Here is a 19059-nt window from a genome sequence, read left to right on the forward strand (position 1 = left end):
TTACACCGCTTTTGTGCAGTACAATCCTGAGTGTTTAAATACACAGTGTTGGTTTAATTAAGCTTAAGTACCAATTTTTATATTTATTAAAAGTGAATGGTATTGATTTTATTAGCAAGCAACAATCTTAGTATACAAATGTGGATCATTTTGTGGTAATAAACAGGAACAGGAATACATTTGTGGCAGTAATTCAAGGGATTATTTGCTATTGTATCTTTTCTCTCCTTTCCAGTTGGTAAAACATAGTCTGTATTCCTTACTGCATTTTCTCCAACCTTTCCAAAATCAGGGGTGTCATGTGTAAAATCTGAAAGCTACATAGCACGATTGTGGCAACCTCCTCCTCAGATTACTGACCTGATTTGGAAGGACTTCCTAAAATTAACGTTTCCTCTGCCACACCTGAAATATCATTTACAATAATTTATTTTTCTGGAAGTTCTTCTGGTCAGTTTCCCTCAGATATAGGCATGCAACTGGGTAATTCTATGGTGACTGTTTGTCCTTTACTCCCTGTAGAAGAAACGTCCTTTGGAAGTCTTTCTGAGACTCAGTACCTCCTAAGGGTGAAGGGCAACATCTGATCCACACCTACCAACTGGGGTCTCTGTGTAGGTGTCTTTCTGGTTCTACCACCTACCTGCTGCTTAAACATGCCATGTAACTCTTTTTAATTTATAACTGAGGAAATGAAAGAAACTGAGAAAAGGCAAGATGTCAAAAAATCAGTGATAAAATATGGCCTTGGTACAGGCTGACCCAGGTGCAAATGCAACTATCAGAATCTTAGAAAACGACTTACTTCTCTGGGCCTCAGTTTTCTCACTTTTAAAATGGTTATGTTAATAATGGCGTCTACCTCATTGGTCATTGTAAGGCTTAATTGAGAAAAGGTGTTTGAAACCTCCTAACCTAGCCCATCACCTGCCACACCTGAAGGCCATAATACATGTTGATTGCTGTTTCTTTTGAGTTGCTACACTATTTCTTGGTCCCCAGGGCAGTTTGAAGAGAAATGGCTTGCAATAAAGAGGACGATTGCTAGGAGTGAACAGGGTTAATTAACTTTTCCCAAGAAATGTGCTCTGGAAAAAAAAAAAGAGTATATTGATTAAACCTTTCAAAATGGAGTCACTTTTAAATAGAGTAGATGAAGTCTGTTTTATGCCAAGTAAATGATTACACCTTCATGTATCTGTCCTGAATTTCTTACACTAGACCCCCATACTTGACTTAACCATTGTCCTATCTTCTGAGTATCAAAGAGTGGGGACTGATAACTCCATTTCCAAAGACAGTCCAGTGAGGATGGCTTAAAGAAAGCAGCTAGCCCTTAATATCTTCCCTTGTAAAAACACTGTATTTCATTATGTTCTAGGGTGTCTCAGGGAGTCAGAGAGCATCAGTCAAGATTTTGTCAACAAAGGGAATATAAATGAGTGGGGAAGAGTAGGAATATCCAATGGACTAAAACTCATCTGGGGATCCTGGAAAGGGAAAGTATTCCATCTGGGAAACTAAGGAGGGTTTCTTGGAAGAAACTGAGGGATAAAGGGGTTTGTTGCATTTATAATTTTTTTAATGTTCTGTTTCTTGAGAGATAACACAGAGATAGCACTTGCAATAAAGTATGGCTCCCTCTTTCCCAGCCCTGCATAACTTCAGGAACCCGTTACCTGAGAACTCCGTGAGAACTAAGGACACGTTATTGCTATCTTTGTATCCCCAGCCCTTAGTACACAGCCTTCTCGATAAAGGTTTATTAAATGCGTAAATCCCTTTAGGTAGCTGAACATAGCGGTATTTTTATCCCCTAATTGCCTCTTTACAGGCTGGGAATGAGGAAGTTTAAAGCATACGAATTTTAATACGCTGACTGAAAGCTCCTTGAAGGCAAGCACCTAGGTTGGTTGGGTTCATTGTCACAGCCTTTGAGCTTGACAGAGTACCTGACATACTGTAGGCACTAAATAATTATCTGTTATGTGATTAAAAACCATTCCCCTCGTGTCCTCGGAGTTCACAGCCTAGAAGAGTGAGAAAGAGTTCATGAAGAAGGGCGGATTGTCGTGGGCATCCAAGGATTCCTGACCACTGATGAGCGGCCAAAAGCCAATTTCACTTCCTCATTCAGCCATTTGTAGGAGGTTGTAAATCCCCTCCTTACTCCGGTAGGGGCAGCCAATGCGTCCTTACGCCCTCTACGGGGACCCCATGAGCCAAATCACAGAGGAAGGTAACCCAGAGAGGGGAGCCCGCCAGCACGTGCAAGCGCCCAGGGCAGGAGGAGACTGGACTAACGCAGCCCTCAGTCAGCAGCTGTGCTCGATTTTGAAACAAAAGCCAATGTCCTCCCTCAGAGTCCGCGGCCGGTCAGCTCCTAGGGCGAAGAAGGCCATGCTGCCCAACCGGTTAGTGGCCCAACTTACTTTTCCAGAGCTTGGGACAAAGGGCCAGCAGTTACACAGGAAAGAGCGGGGTGTTGGGAATAGAGGACAGGGGGCACAGGTCGCCCTGCTCCTCCCCTCGCGGCCGCTAGCTAGAAGGGCTGGGGTCTCCCATGCTCTGCGTACGTTAATCCCCGGAGGTCCGCTTCCGAGCCCGGGGCCCCCCAGGTCTGCGTAAAGCCGAGGCACCTTTGCACCCGCGCCCCGGCGCACAGACACACCAGGCCCTGGTTTCATGAATGAAATCCAATCGTGTGGATATAAATAGCCGCGAAGGCTGCTAACGTCACAGAGCGAGCGGCGGCCGCCACGGCGGCGGAGCTGGGTGCCGAGCTCTCCGTTCCGCCCGGCCAGCCAGCCTGGGAGCGGGTGGGGGCAGGAGGAAAAGGGGAGGGCTGGGGGGTGGAAAGGGGCGAGCCCCTCTGGCCCCGGACAGGGAAGAGCGGCCGCGGCGCCGGGCGAGCCCGCCAGGCGAGGCAGTGCCATGCTGCCTTTGTGCAAAGTTGGGCGGCGGGCTGCACGCCGCGCGCAGGGGCCCCGCACACCCGCGACCGCACGCAGTCGTGGCTGCTGCTGAGTGGCGGGGGCCCCCCCGCTTCCCCCGGCCCTTGAAGGCGGAGAGAGCTCGCGTCTCGCTCGGCTTCAGGGTAGGTTCTGTGTCGTGAGTGCGCTATGCTATGAAACTTCTTCTTCGAGCAGCCTCCGCGGAGCCCCCACCGCCCCGGCCCCGGGCGGGTGGCATGCGGGGGGCCCGCGGCCGCGCTACCCTGCCGGCTGCGTCCCGAGAGAGAGTCGTGGGACGAAGCTGCTCTGGGAGCCGCCCTCGCCTCTCTGCGAGGCCGGGAACCCTCTCATCAGAGGCAAGCAGAAGAGATTTCTAGGAGCGCCCGCACAGCCGCACCCCTAAGTTGGAGCTGAGAAAATGCACAATAGGCACCCTTAGCAGGCTGGCTGCGCCAGGGAGGGGGTGGCGCCGCGCCGACCAGAGTGCTCTTTTCCTTCGAAGGACAGTGGTGGGGAGCCGGAGGAACTGAAAAGGGGGACGCTAGCCCCTTTGGCGCTTGCACCCCTGTAAGAGTTGACTGGTCAGCCCACAGTTTGGCGCTCCCCACCCCCAGCCCCGTGTCTGTGGAGTCTGTTGTGAGTTGCTGTGACAACAGTAGGAGCTGCCATTAGGGGCTTGCAAAACACCTTACCTTGTCTCTGCACGCTCAGCTTTCCGGGAGAAAAACAGGGTTGGGGGAGGGTGGGGAGGAAGATGTGCAGACAAGGGAATCCAACCCCCTCTACAAAAAAAAAAAAAAAAGTGGAAGGAAGGCACAACTATGTAAAAATATATCATTAGACCCTACTGCTAGCTCTGCCGTTTCTATCCTCAGCAGTATCAAACATGTCAACTGAGGAGCAATGTCAATATTTAGACTTGGACAAGCCAGAAAGTTAGAAGGGAGCGCCAAGCGCAGGGTTTTGACTTGGCTTTGCACGTCAGCACACAAGCTGTGCCTTTCGAGCTGACTGTACACATTTGCTGGGGGGGGAAATGCATGAAGACTGATATATATACTCAAAGGCACCCAGACCTAGGAAGATCTGGGAAGTTGAGACCAGAAGAGTCGCCTTGACTTTGAACTTCCCCCAACCTGTGCTGTTCATGCAGCTCTGCTGGACCGCAGCCAGAAGCTCAGCTTGAAGTTTCACTAGTTTGGGGCTCCCCCAGCACCAACCCGCCGTGCTGCATATTCTACACTGTACTGCTGTAGCCCCTCTGAACTGCAAAAGTACTGTTAACAGTAGTTTTCATCTTTGTGTAACTGTCCTCTCACTATCCGTGTATATAAATAGCTGATAGGCTGTTTATTTGGTTTCAGCAAACTGGGCTTTTCTAAACATACACTGGTAAGTTCATTTGCAAACACCCTTCAGAAATTTGGAATTATATTTCATTTTCAATAACTCTAGATGCCTAAGAGAGTTGCTAGAAAATAAACACAAGCTCTTTTCAATATAAATAATGTCTGCATACTGCTCCGCAGGTGGAGTGGGCAACAAAGTATTATTAAACTAGGTTTCCTCTGAGATTCCTGGATCATATTTGATCGTATTAGTGGGAAGGGGATTTAACTTGTTCATCCCAGTGTGGAAGACTTTGAAAAATGATTAGGAAGCAGTAAAATCACGGTCAGTATTCTAAACTTGCCCATTGATTGTTGTTTTCCCAAATTTTGAAGGTCGTGTAAACTTAAGTACAGAGGGCTGTGTGTGATCATAGAGTTGTAAGTAAAAGCATGGGTAATTTGATGTCGTTGGCACAACATAACTTATTAACTATGCAAATGTAATTTAATAGGAAAAAACACAATCATTCGGACTTTTACTTATGAAAATACTGTCTAAAAATGTTATTTTGGAGGAAGAGCATGTCCACTTCCGTGACTCCTGTATTGTAAAATGCCTGTAAAGTTTACCTTGTTCATATTCATGAGTCTGAGGCTAAATGCTTTTTTCATATCATCCCTAAATGCTCAGAAATATATTTTCAGAAATGCAACAGAAAGTTAACTTAGCTATTTCAGGATGTCTCTGACCCCAAGATATGCCATTTTAACACTGACACTTAGCAAAAGTACAGCAGATTCTGCCCTTTGGGGGCGGGGGGAAATGATGTATGCTGAAAATGTTAGTGGCTCCCCATATGCTTCTAGCAAGCAGTAGGATTTATAAAGTTATTTCTCTTTTATGCAGGTAAGTCCAGCGGTGAGCAGGGTGTTCTGTTCTTCACTTCCAGCGAGCCAGGTCAGTGTCTTTGTGCAAACCCATGACCTATTGGTGACGTCCTGTGTCTAATTCAGAACAAGTTTCATAGTCATTTGTCTTAAAACAATTTGTCTTTGTCATTTCTGACTGACTCAGTTATGAATATCATAACTTCAATGATTATTAAAATTAATCTATTTACTCTGTGAGTTCAATGGTACTAAAAATGGGCATTGAATCAGGTTGTTCTTGATAAGACTTTTTTTTTTTTTTTTTTACTTTGGGGCTCCAAGTGGCGCCAGAACAGCTGAGGATACTAGGGATTTGGGTGCTTGATAATGAAGATTTTACTTCTAATCTTAGTGCTCTAGGGCTGAAAGAAAATTGATATAATAATAGTTGACATTTTTGAACATAAACCAAAGTTCAGGTAATGTGCTGCATTCTTTACATTTATGTTCTCATGCTGCATCAAAACAAAAAACAAAAACAAATCACTGTGAGGTGAAACTACTGTCTTGATCCCCAAAGGACAGGTGAGAAATTGAAAGTTCAAAGAGATTAGGCCATGGGTTCAATTCCTGCTTTTAGTAAATGGAAGAAATAGTTGTTTGTTTTTTTAAGTTCTGTCTTACTCCAAAAACTAAATTCTCTAGTTGGAAAAATCTTCTCCAAGAGAAACTGGAGCCAGGAAAGGTGGTGACTTGTCTAAGATACCTTGGTAGTTACAGCTTATAACATTCAATGGCATAGCTGTTAAAAAAAAAATTTCATTCTCTTAAGTAAAACAGCAAAAAAAGTATTCATGTGTACTTTCTGGCACGGCACTGTGAAAAATCTAAGAAAGTTTTTTTACCATGGGGTCTCTGGTCTTATGGATCCTACAAACAGATTTTAAAAACAAGATAATAAACATTCATGTAGGAAAAATGAGAAAATAAATCAAGATCATACCTGCCAAAAGTCTGAATTGAGGGTCAACAGTACATTTATGAGAAGTTCAGCATTTTCCACTCTGTGGAATTACTTTGCAATTCCATGTATGCATGGGAAAAAAATTTTTCCAAGCACATTTTTACCTAGATAGATAATTAAAGGGTGAGAGTTAGGAGAAAGACAGAATGTTAAATTTCAGTCGAAGAGGGAGAGATTATGCATTCATTTAGAACCACTGAATTACAGTATCTCAGACTCAAGATGTTATTGCTTCAAAAGCATTGAGAGCTGTCTGAATCTGAACAGCATCTTTGAGAAAGCATTACAGCTTGGCATGATGCTTAAGAGTACTGGATTCCTTGTGAAACCTCGATTTGACTGAAATGTGTCACATAGATTTGGATACATAATAGATAAACCCCAACTAAAGTCCTGAAAATGGCCGGTATTTAAAGACTAAGCAGGACTTTTTCAGTTTTTGCCGGGGTTGACAATCTTTTCTTCCCCCTCTTCCATTCTCCCCTCCTACTTTTTGTAGAATTGTTTGTTAACACTTGTTAATCCTTCTCAGGGAGTATTATATAAAGGTGTAATAAAAATGAAATGAATAAATTACTAAAGAAAATCTTACTATGTCATCTTTTTAATATACTGAAACCCCCAACTCAAGCTAATAACCCTAAAAGCTTAGTTAAGAGATACTTTTAAGCATTTAAAGGGTTGTTATAAGCTTTCCTTATAACAGCTTTGTCCTGTAAAAGTTGTTATATAATGTATCATTACAAGATATACCTTAACAGCACTATTATACTAGGGAGATCCCACTACAGCGTAAGACCTATCAACTGATATTTGCTTAGCTATGACAATGGTGTGTTGTAAATTATCAGTATAACAACTATAAACCTATAGTTAAAGAATAAAATTATACTCTGAATCATATAATGTTAGCACCAAAAGAGACCTTAGAATTAGCACAGTATCTCTAATAGTAATTTAATTAGCAATCATTTGTTTGCTTTTTTGAACTTCAGAGGCTTTGATTAATGTTTTGATTTATCCCAAAACATGCTTGGAAATATTTGAAATGTTACTATGTTTTTCACTCAGGAAATTTACCTGGAGAAAACAGAGGAATTTTTTTTCTTTCATCTTTCTATTGATCTTCCCTTGAGAAAACAGGCAGGTGACTCTCATTTGAAGCCCTCACTCTGGCTTCACCTAATAGGGTTCAAACAGTACAGGTGACTTGAAGCTGGTCCTCGTGTTCATCTTCCTTTCTCCACCCGGGCTTCCCATCAGCTTTACGACACTAAAACAAAATTTGTCGAGGGAAGGAAAAATAAGTCACAAAGAGTGTGATGTATGCAGGAAAGGGCAGGAGATGGGAGAGTGTTTGAGTGGTGGGGGAGGGGTGGGGAAAGGGAGTGCTTGGGTGGGGAGGGCAAGAGGCTGTCACTCAAATGGATGGGATGTGTATGGATTGGTTATTTACATGTCAGCATCAGAAAGGTTTGTCTTTGTAGTTTATAAAGAAAGTGAATTCACTCCTCTTCGTAGAATGTCTTGTTCCTTGTGCACATGGGGCAGAAACTGGGAAATGGGCAAATAAAGACACTAAAATGAAATATGAGTATGACAGCTGTTCTTTCCAGGGGTTCCCGGACACCCCTGCCTTCAAATCCTCCCTCCAGCTGTTCCATCAGGTACACCAGGATGTCTCTGGTAAGGTTTATCCACTGAGAGGTGAACTAGAAAGTTTTACAAAGAAAGAGGTAGATATCACTAGGTCCAGAAGAAGCATGATTACATTTCTCCATTCTGCACCTGAGTTTATCTATTGCAGAGGTTAATGGCAAGTTCTCGGTGCTAATGAGGTTACACTCTCAGGCTCCTTCCCTCTGTGAAGAAATTCCCTCTAAACTATTACCGAACCATAGTCCAAACCCCTACTGACCATTGGAGTAACAATAACCAGTTGTTGTTATGCTCCTACTAAGTGCCACTTTACTGCATTACAGCTAATGTTTTTTATTAATTCCAATTTTACAGAAGCAAAAAGGAAACATATATAAAGTCAAAGAACTAATTGGAGATAGAGCTTGGATTTTCAGACATATGACATTCCAGGGTACTCTTGCAGGTAGTAGAGTATAGGAGTTAAGTAATTATTTTTGTGGGGTTTTTGTTTTTTTGGTTTTTATTTGGTAACTTGAACCACACAGCAGTCTCACCTGGACAGATCTATTAACTCTTCAGGTCATTTCTAATACATTATGATGGGAGTCACAATCTTCAACAGTTGAGTCAGGGAGGGTTGAATCATGGACCCAGAAAGGTCCAGCCTCATGTAGGTAAAAAAAAAAAAACCGAACCCAGGTTTCCCAGGCCCAGACCAGGGCTCAGTTCTGTTACATAATACTGCCTGAACTATGCCAAGTCTTCTAAACCCTCCAACTTAGCCAAAATTACAATGATGAAGTTTGAAATACATCTGAAACCTAATACACATCAAGAAATGGGTGATAGCAGGATTCCAGCAGAATACAGATATGGTGGGTACTAGGCGAAACCTCACTTATCTTCACTGATGCCAGTATAGACAAGTCCTTTCCCCTTATTCAAAACATAACAGCCTCATACTCTGATGCCTTCCAAGCTGTCTTTTGTTGAGATACCTGTTTTAATCAATTGTGGTGTTTAACTTCGTGGAGTTCTGGCTTTTTATTAACTCTGTCACATGGGTGAAATATTTCTTTGGACCTCATTTTGCTCACCTGTAAGATGGGGACAGTATCAGCCCTTCTCAGAGGATTATGAGGGTGTTATGAAATCACACATGTAACACAGATAGCAGGTGCTCAATGAGGGTGAGTTCTCTTCTCAGCCTTGCCAAAGTATCTCAAGGGAAATGTAACGTAACACATGAGGGCATTCTTATCATTTTGCTGCTAAATGTACTGGAGTCATTCGAATTCTGCTCTTGCAAGGGATGATTACAGTAACCTTTTTTCTTGGGTAGAAACAGGCCGAGTGGTGTCTCTGAGTACCAGTGGCCTGGTCACAGTTACATTTGTTTTCTTCACACTCTAGGGTTGCCGAGGTTCAGTTGAATTATTTTATGGCTTCAATTTTTGCCACAAACTAATACCAAGCTCGTCTTGGAGATATGTGATTCTCATTTCCTTCCAGACACTGTTTAAGTCTCTAACGTGTTTTCCACGTAGACCTTTGCATCTCAAAGCAGCTACTATATTTCCAGCCAAATAACTAAGAAATATTTCCAGAGAATATTGTGGCCAGTAGAACATTTTTGCTTTCAATTTCAAAGCATGTGAGACTTCCCTCTCTTCATTTCAGTTAACTCTAGGATTGAATCGTTTCTGTGAGCAGGCCCTGTCTTTTCTTTTTGTCTTGGGTTGCTGATTGATATGTTGATGGGAGAAAGTGTACGCACTGCAATTTCCCCCTTTCACCCTCAGCACTTGATAGCTACCCTGGCCTAAATTACATCTCTGGGAAGTGTTTCCTCACACTCCTGTCCCCAGCTGCCACACTTTGTCATGTGGCACTTGCTGCCCCGTTTTGGATTTTTGGAACGAAGTCTTTGGCAACATGTCCCGTTCATCACATACATGGAGGAAAACTACTGTTGTGTTGTTGGGGTTTTTTTTCTTACTTGTACCCCCCCCCCCGCTTTTTTTAAATTAATAATCCAAGTGGCCTAGAAGAGCCTTTATTTTCCTAGTGGCTCAGTTTCCCTTTTCAGTATTTGACAAATGTGTACTGCAAGATGTGTGTCCTTCTCTTCAAGTTGAGAGGCAGCGATTATGCATTTTTCCCAGTGCTATGGTTAAATTGGTGCAAAAGGCTTAAAGATCACCTTATTACTTGTCTCAGACTGGTTATATAAGTTTCAGTTCCTACCGAGGAGTTTATTTTTAAAGCAGTGCTTCTCAAACTTGAATGTGCAGATCAGTCACCTGGGCATCTTGATACAAATACAGATTCTGATTCAGGAGTTCTGAGGTGGGACCTGAGGTTATGCATTCCTCAGTGCTGCCAGTGCTGCTGGGCTGAGGACCACATTTTGAGTAGCGAGGCTCTCTAAAGTTGCTCTGTCTTATGCTGAAACTCACGTCTTAGAGGCTGAAAGAGGGTCCTGTCTTTGTTTGCTTCTTTCTGAAATCATAGTAGAGAGTCATGGAATCTTAAGCATGACAGGGATGTGCTGGTAAGTCAGATTAGCTCCCTGGAGAAAAAAAAAGAATGCCTTTATGTGCATGTATAAATTGATTATAAAGGTTACTGACATAAAGAATGTGTATAGCATACAATTTTTAAATAATAATAATAAAATAAAAAGTGCTCTTTATTGGAAATTCCATATAGCTAACTGGGTTTCACAAAATGCTTGTTGGTTTTGCTGAACTCATCTATCTATCCTTTACCTGTAGTACAATTGATGAAGGAGTGTGATTCCCAAGTAAATTCTGGCTGGTATATTCCTTTATGTGAATGAGTAAGACAAAAGTGAAATAACAAAGACTGGGTCAGAACTGTGCTCATTCATCAAAGATGAATGATTTCTTTGCTGAACCAAATAATGGCTGTAATACTATAAGGGTATTTCCTTAAATGTACTATTCACATGTAACAGCTACACATACAAGGCACTTTTAAGTTTAATATGCATTATTAACATTTTTAATCATTTTCTTAAGTCAAGAGAGTCAACAGAACAATAAAGCAAGCCCTGATGTGAAGTGGCTGCCAATTTCTGTGGCGTAACTACTCCCACCATGCCAGTTTCAAACCACCACTGTGACAGAGCATGGATTTGGAAACAGATGACACAGAAGTGCACTGGTATATAGTATTTCCACCATACAGATAAGTTGACATAAATAACCTCACAAATATAGATAACAGTAAAATACAGTAAAATAAATGCAAAGTGATGAGTTTTGAGGATTTAGTACCTTTGTTTTTAGTATAATTTATTTAATTGAAACTTCATATAATTTAATTTTTAATGCTGACTGTATTTTAATAGGCTTGCAAAAATCCTGAAAATTTAGCAATCAGTTCATGAACTAGTAAGCGCTGGCTCTTGCACACCACTAGGTGTAGATTATCTGGTCCAGTGATTCTCAGCCTTTGCTATACACTGGGATACTCCCAGGAAATTTATAGCCCAGTCTTAGTCAATTCATGTTAAGACCCAGGAATCTGAATTTAACACTTTTTTTGAAGTATATCTTATTTAGAGAAAAATACACAAATCATAAGTATATAACTTAAAGAATTTTCAAAAACTGAACACACTCACATAACCAGGACCTAAACAGAAACAGAACATCACCAGCACCCCCAAATCCCTTCTTAAGGCAACCATTATCTTGACTTCTAACACCATGCATTAGTTTTGCCTGATTATGAACTTTTCCATAAATGAAATCTCTTTTGTATCTGGCTTTTTCCCCACAATATTATGTTTGTGAGATTCATTATAATGTATGAAGCAATAGTTCCTCCATTTTGGTGCTGTATAATATTCCATTGTGTGGCTGGACCTTGATTTATTATTTATTTATCCACTGCACTGTTGATGGTTTGTTTCCAGTTGTTGGCTATCATGAATAGTGCTGCCAAGGACATTCTTGTATAGGCAGCAGTATTTAGAACAGAACACATTCCCCCAGTGATTCTAACAAGCAGCCAATTTCTTGAGTGCCTTCTCTATGGTTCTCCCTCCGTTCTTTTACTTCTCGTGTGATGTGACCAAGGCTGTTGATTCTTTTGTGTGAATGTGCTTTTAGCACCCTAAGCCATGAAGCTGTATGCTTCCATTCATTACAGCATGTGCTCCTGGCTCTCTTCAATATACGTTCACCAACTCCCCCTTTCATCAAGACATCTGCTCTTGTGTGCTCTAAATAGGGATGAGATTTGGCCTCACATCAATAGCATGGAGGAATAATAGACATGATGGAGATGCAGCCAAGGCTAAATTTGGCAGCTGATCATTAAGGCTCCTGGAAAGAGACTTCAAGGAAGGGAGATTGTTTCCCTTTGTGTGTATCAAACAAAAATCCACAGCGGACCTTTACAATATTTCAGATTCTAAATTTTTTTAAATGTATTCATTGGGGGTAGACCAGCGGCTCTCTCCTGACACTAGAACTGAAATCTCTCAATCTCATGACTTGGTCTGGAAAGAGTACAGGAGGAGGTTTTCCCATGGGCGTTCCTACACATAGTGGGCAGTTGGTGTATCCCCACTACATTGTTCTGGGCTGAGTGGCTGTGCAGTTTCTGTGTTGGGTCTATTGAGATGGTAGTCCCTTTGATATAAGTCAAGGGAGCTGAATGACCAGGAGCTTTAAGATGATACTGTTGATGGCTTGGATGGCTGCTCAGAACTGCAAGGAAGCATCTAGTAGTGTTAAAGCTGTTTCCTACCATATGAAAGGCACTTCATGTAAAGCTTTCACAATACGTAGAGAAGAAGTAAAGAATAGACACTAATGCCACAAAATGAAAGAAGAATGTATTCTCATGCACATAAACATTCTAGCACCTGATTTTCCTACCTCCTCACCCTCACTTTTTTGTAAAATTTCTTTGTTATCACATGTTTCTTATAGAAAAGATGGAATATGTAGAAAAGAAAAATTAAGTCAATTATAATCCTAGTTGGCATTAATATTTTAACATTTCTCTATCCCAAATGTTTCTGTGTATATTTAGGTACATAATTTTTAAAGAATGGTGTTACTCATGAACTTCTAACTATAATAATAAGTGTCTCCTATAGCCCATTTTTGATGGCTATATACTCTCCTATTGTATGGACTTTTTTTTTTAACCAATCCCCTCTGGTTGGATTTCTAAAATTATTTCTAATATTTTGTTTCCACAGTAATATGATGAACATTCCTTTATGGAATCTTTTTGTAACCCTAAATATTTTTCTGGGAATAAAATCTTATAATTGGATGAAAGTTATGGACATTTGAAAGTCTCCTGAGTGCCAGTTGCATGCCAAAATAATGGTATCATCTTCCACTCCCTCAAACAGTGCTTCATCCTGCTTTTCAAAAATGTGCAATCTTTTGTGTAATAATTCTCCTCTTGAATTGGAGGGTATAGAGGCATGTCCTGGAAATCCTAGCCAGAATCTTCACATTGACGTCAGCCATTAACCTCAAATAAAATATAAGACTTTTAAGGAATCTGGCTTTTGACCACCAGCACTTTTGGGTTTATAGTCTAACTTTGCTAAGAAGTCCCAGAGGGGGGAAGAAAACAGTTTTCTTCATTTGCCTGAATCAGAGCATAACTTAATGCTAACTGACATATTATAGTCTCATAAATGACTAAATGCAATGGTTTGATTGTCATATCTGACAGTTTCACAGCAGGTGGTCTCTGATGCTACACAAGCTGGCCCAAGTGACCTCTTTAGAGAATACTTTCAATGAACAACAACTTATGACAGACTACTGTAGAGACTTCGTTACATAACAATAGACTTTTAAGCACATCTAGTCTGCAGACTTATTATTAATGGTTTCTCGAACAAGCATTTACAACTTTGACATCTCTTTAAAGATCTTAATCCTTAATTCTTGACAAAGCTTCCTGATCTAGCCCTCAGCTCAGGCTCACCCACAGGAGGAATACAAGCCCTCTGAAAACAATGGTAGGGTCTTTTGTTTCTTTATTTTTTTTTAACTTAAAAAAATGTATTGAATTATAACATGCATAGAGAAATGTGTACAGATCAGAAGTTATGAGTTTTTGCAAACTGAACATACCTATGTAACCAGCACCTAGATCAAGAGCCAGACACCACCAGCACCCCAATTCTGGTCACCACCCCACTGCATCCTCAGTGTGTTTGAACTGCTCCAAATTTTATGTCCTGGGTAATTGACTCATTTACAGAATTTGATTTTTCACTGAACCTTTACTTTTATATGAGTTAGCTGCAGTCAACGTTGATCAAGCTATCTCCCTAATAACTGAAAGTAAGTAGAATTTGCCTTTCCAAGTAAAGATTATAACATTAAATTTGTGCACTGAGTGTGCATCAATATTTATGTGTTTGTGACTTGCAGATATACAAATACATGCATACAAATAAATTTGGAACTTTTTTCCTTAATGAATATAAAGCTAAATTATACTGTATTTATCCAACTTAAAAAATCTTAACTACAATTGATTGCCACAGAATAGTTCATATGCTAAGTTTCCAAATGATTTCTTAAATTGCTCATTTCAGTTACCATTAAGTATTCCCTTTAAACAGTCAAAATTTAAGAGCCAAGAATTCTTCATCTTTTCTTTGAGATAGACTTGTATATATGCGTCCTGGTTGTCCACAGCTGTCTCTTTTGGTTCAGTTTCTATGTCTGATACTCAGTAAGATATCATTTAGATTCCGACATTTTTTTTTTTAGTTGAGGGCTTGAGTCAGAAAAAAAACGGGTTTAACAGGCTCACTATGCTTTATAAATACATGGTTCTGAAAAACAATTTATGCATTATCAAAAATCATTTTTTATTATTATTGGATTGTACCAGTGTACTCTTAGAATTAACAATCAAGGCTTATGCTTATGTACCCATTACTTCTTTTTTAAGTTAAAATATTTTTCTCATTATAGAAGTAATACATCTAAGCATATTATTCAGCCATAAAAAGTAACGAAGTACTAATACATGCTACAACATGGATGACTGTGAAAACATCGTGCTAAGTACAAGACGGACACAAAAGGCCACGTATTGTATGGTTCCATTTATAAGAAATGTCCAGAGTAGGAAATTCATACAGACAGAAAGTAAATTCATAGTTTCCAGAGCTGGAAGGAGGAGGGAATAGGAATGACTGCTAGTGGCCACAAGGTTTCTTTTGAGGATGATGAAAATATTCTAGGATTAGACAGTGGGAATAGTTGTACAACTCTGTGAATATAATATAAAAAAAAACCCTGAATTGCGCCCTTTAAAAGGGTGAGTTTTATGACATATGAATTTTATCTCAAGTTACCACACAAAAAAAGGTAATATATTTTTGCTGTAGAAAATTTAGAAACTAAAGGAAAACAGAAAAATAGCACCAAGTCATAGCTCCATTATCCAGCAACCATAACCTTTAAACCTGATTACTTTCTTCCTGTTTATTTTCCATGTGTTGTTGCAGGAGGAAGAGATTGGTGTTGTTACCCTTTAGTTGACAGAGACAGTTATTAAATTTTAAGTAGTCACATATTAGTACCCACCCATCACCTCCCCTCTAATAAAAGGGTAGTCCCCAAGGAAGGTCCATTTCATTGGCTGAGGGGAGTGCAGGTGAGAGAAGCAGAGAGCAATGGCTGGGCCTGGGAGAAGGGGTGAAGCAGCACCTGAAGGGAGAAGATCTGGGGTCCTGAGAGGCAGAAAGACAGGTGTGAGCAGTTGCCCTGAGAGGCGGAACTCTTTGGGGAAACATTCCAAAGAGACTTTTCAGGAGTTTTGCTGCAAGATGCTTGCTATATTATGTAAACCTATTCTTAAAGACCAATATTGTCCTCATGGATTTCTAAAAGTCACCTTTTTGTTTCTTTACATGTGTCACCAGTGCTAAAATGATATTTAGGTGAGAGAATGAGGAGACCCAGTTTTATCTGAGTTACACATATTTGTTTATTTTATGTAGTTTTCATCAGCTGGATTCCAGATTACTAACCTGCACTTTCCCCTTAACACTGTAGCATTAGCATTTCTCTGTATGATTGCAAACTCAATGTAAACATAATTTTAAATAATGACAATCTTTTAAAAAATATTTTAATACTTTTTAAATTAAAGTATAGTCAGTTTACCATGTTGTGTTAATTATGACAGTTTTAATAGATCAGACTTGCTGAGTGTTCTCTTGATGGCATAGTGATTAAAATATTTTACAAGCGTTATCTAATTTAACCTTCACAACAGTCCATTGAGAGAGGTAATTATGCCCAATTTACAGATCAGGAAATAGAGGCTTAGAGAGATCAAGTAATTTGCCCAAGATCACATATCAAGTACCTTAATTATTCCTCCACTTGGCATAGATTTAGGTGGTTTTCATTTTTTCTTAATAAAGATGTGATAAATATATTTGCTTTTAAAACATTTTCCATTTATAAAGTTATTTCCTTAGATAAGTATTTTTAAAATTTCCAAGTGGTTGAGTTTTTTTGTTGCTGTCATAAAACCTTTCCTCTTAACTGTTTCATTTATTTCTTTGTGGCTGGAGATTTTGGTTGATATAACTTAGGTTTTGGGGGATACTTGTCCTTATGGTCGGTCCTTATATAAATGTGCCAAGAACACTTGGAAAAAAAGCACTCTCTTGCGGATTTTTTTGAAGGTGGGTTATCTATCAACTTAAGCCCACTTTTTATGTTATTCAAGCCTTCCATGTGTTGTTTTTCATTTTTGCATTCTTAATCTGATCACGGGTCTGATTTGTCATCTCAGGTGTCAGTTATTTGCATTAATTTCTCTTTATGGAATTTATTTTCATTTTTATTACATGCCTTTTGGTCTATGAAGGTTCATAGTTATGTCTATGCTTTTACTATGAATTGCCCTCCCCCTTTTTTTTTAACTGTATAATTATCTTTTACAGACAATTTTTCTACATAATTTTGAAACCAAAATCTAAATAACTATGTAGGCTTGTCTTATATGCTCAGTTGGTTTTGGTTTCCCAAGTTCTTTAAAACTGAAATTTTTTTAGTTTCTAATTTTGATTTATCTCTGGGTGTTTTGGCAAGTATCTTTAAGCAGATTAATTCCTTAAAGACATTTGAGTTTTTGCCCCCTGTGTCTTTGATATCTAAAAATAACTTTGTGTTGCTGTCACATCAATATTAATTTGACCTGATTCAGAAATTTGTTATTATGTCCTTTTCCTTTGAAGGCTCTGTATTTTCCTGTCGTCTTAAAACAGGGTGTTAGCGAAGTGTCATCCCTATTACTATTTCTTGATAGAAAAAAATGTTTTAGACCATTAGTTTTAGGAGATACTTACAGTATTATTATACAAGTGGTTTTTTCCTGAAAAGTGTTTAGACTCAGAGTTTTATTCTTTTCCTTCTCCCCACTGCATCCTCATTTAAGTATTGTGGAAATTTTGTTCTATTCAGTCACACTTCGCAACCTTAGTTTTTCAGGAACCCTACTATCTAGGGGATTGCTTTTCAACAGTTAGCCTCTTTACCTCCTATCTTCTGTTACATCATTTTCAGATGGCCTTCCTCCTATATTTAGAGTTTCTCATGTTTGGCCTGTACCTCACTAATTCATTTTACTACCTTTTCAAGGCTGCTAGTGACTGATGCCATTATGGTTTTTAATTTGTCTGTCTTGTATTTCCTTTATACATGGCCTTTACTTATCTCATTCTGTTGCCTACTTGTAGCCTCATCTGCTGTTAGTGTATATACCTGCATTATCTTCTGTTGCATGATCAAGTACATGGATTGGATTTTTTTTTAATTTTTCTTCTGTTTCTTAGAGCATATCTACCTCAGTATGAAGACCTTTTCTGTGTCTTTAGCTAACTGCTTGTCCTTTTCTGTCTCAGGGATTTTAATAGACCATATATTGAATGGTCTCTGTTTGCTCCATCCATATAAAAAAGGATTTATGCCAGCCAAGGGTTGAAGTATACTTATATTCCAAATGCTTGAATAACCTTAGGCTCATCAGAGACCCAAGTTAGGGCTCTATAGAGACCCAGGAACCCACCCCATCCAGAGCAGACAAGCAAAGCTACTCAGTTTGGTTCAGGTAGAGAGAACTTTGGAGGGTGAGAAAAGGACAAGGGCAGAGATCTTTGCAATGTCTGGTATATGGTGACTCCTTATTCTTAAGTTTCTGGTACTGTTTTGGAGTCTGCTGTCTGCAGAGAATAAGGTTAATTTTAGTGAAACGTGGGTAGAGGGGAAACCAAAGCATCTGTTCTTTCATTGCTAACTTGCCTCAAAGTCCAGTTCATTGCCTTTTGTGATGTGGCTCTTTTAGGCATAGAGTGAACTCCCTCTTCCAGACTCACTTTCATATCAATTAGAAATCCTTCTCCCTATGTAGTGGCTGCCTATGCCTCCCTTTTCCCCTTCTTTTCCAGCCAAGCAGTGACTCACTGAAAATGGCTGGAAATCCCTCGAATTAGCATCTTAAAAGTCTAAAAGTGGGTGAGAACCCTAGGAGACCTTTGTATGTGAATATTATTAAGATTCATAAATCGGCCCTAAGCACTAGAGCACAGTGAAAGATCACATTCCTTTACTTTTCTAAATCGAATCCAGCCCTAAGCCACTCCTGTCTGCCCACATCGGGGCTCCTCCCTGCCCCCTGCCTTCCTGTTTGGTGGAGGGCCTAGACCTTGGTCCCTGGTGGTTCCCATGGTTACTGATGCTCTTCCTGCTGGGGGAGCCATAGCTGGTGCAATGCCATCTGTCAGAGACCACTCTCGTGATGGCCACACAGATGTCCCTCAACGTGTTCCTTTCACCAACTGCAGGCTCAGCCACATGCTGCTGCTTTGGACGCCATGGGCTTAATGATCAGTCACCAGAGACAGCCAAGTGCAAGGTCTCTGCCAGCCCCAAGTAGAAGGTTTCCTGAGGAAGGTAGAGTGGCTGTACTTTTAAATGCAACTAAACAAATATTTATTGAAGGCCACATGTGGCCCGGGTACTGGGAAAAGATTTGAGGATTTAAAGATGAGTAAGTCTCTTTTGTCAAAAATGCCTAATTTTGGTGCGGTGTAAACCAGATACATAAGCATAATTGTCAATATTACAAATAAGAATGTGATAAACACCCTAGGAGCAGTCTAAAGAGAGAATGTGCCAAGTGGATCTCCTAAAAA

The 19059-nt window shown here is 40.1% G+C and overlaps 1 protein-coding gene and 1 long non-coding RNA gene across 8 annotated transcripts in view; one reads left to right on the top strand and one right to left on the bottom strand.

The window, feature by feature from the left end:
* The window catches only part of LOC140699341 (uncharacterized), a 28344-nt gene that overhangs the window by 5394 nt on the left and 3891 nt on the right, over positions 1 to 19059 (bottom strand). Inside the window, exons 2-5 of one of the 2 annotated variants that reach the window (XR_012077444.1) lie at positions 10280 to 10392; positions 7260 to 7452; positions 6159 to 6283; positions 3647 to 3736 (exon numbers count right to left, since the gene is read on the bottom strand). This is a non-coding gene — a long non-coding RNA (uncharacterized lncRNA). Of the gene's footprint in view, positions 1 to 3646; positions 3737 to 6158; positions 6284 to 7259; positions 7453 to 8917; positions 10393 to 19059 lie in introns of both variants that reach the window. The other variant, XR_012077445.1, reaches the window with a different exon arrangement.
* RHOBTB1 (Rho related BTB domain containing 1) overlaps positions 1 to 19059 on the top strand; it is a 66473-nt gene that overhangs the window by 1065 nt on the left and 46349 nt on the right. The window contains exons 1-2 of one of the 6 annotated variants that reach the window (XM_015243408.3): positions 2337 to 2414; positions 5193 to 5243. The gene's annotated coding sequence lies outside the window, so the exon portion shown is untranslated. Of the gene's footprint in view, positions 1 to 2336; positions 2415 to 2844; positions 3098 to 5191; positions 5244 to 19059 lie in introns of those variants that run through there. The other 5 variants (XM_072971457.1, XM_072971461.1, XM_072971458.1 and 2 more) reach the window with 5 other exon arrangements.

This window comes from Vicugna pacos, chromosome 11, assembly GCF_048564905.1.
Source record: "Vicugna pacos chromosome 11, VicPac4, whole genome shotgun sequence".
NCBI lineage: Eukaryota > Metazoa > Chordata > Mammalia > Artiodactyla > Camelidae > Vicugna > Vicugna pacos.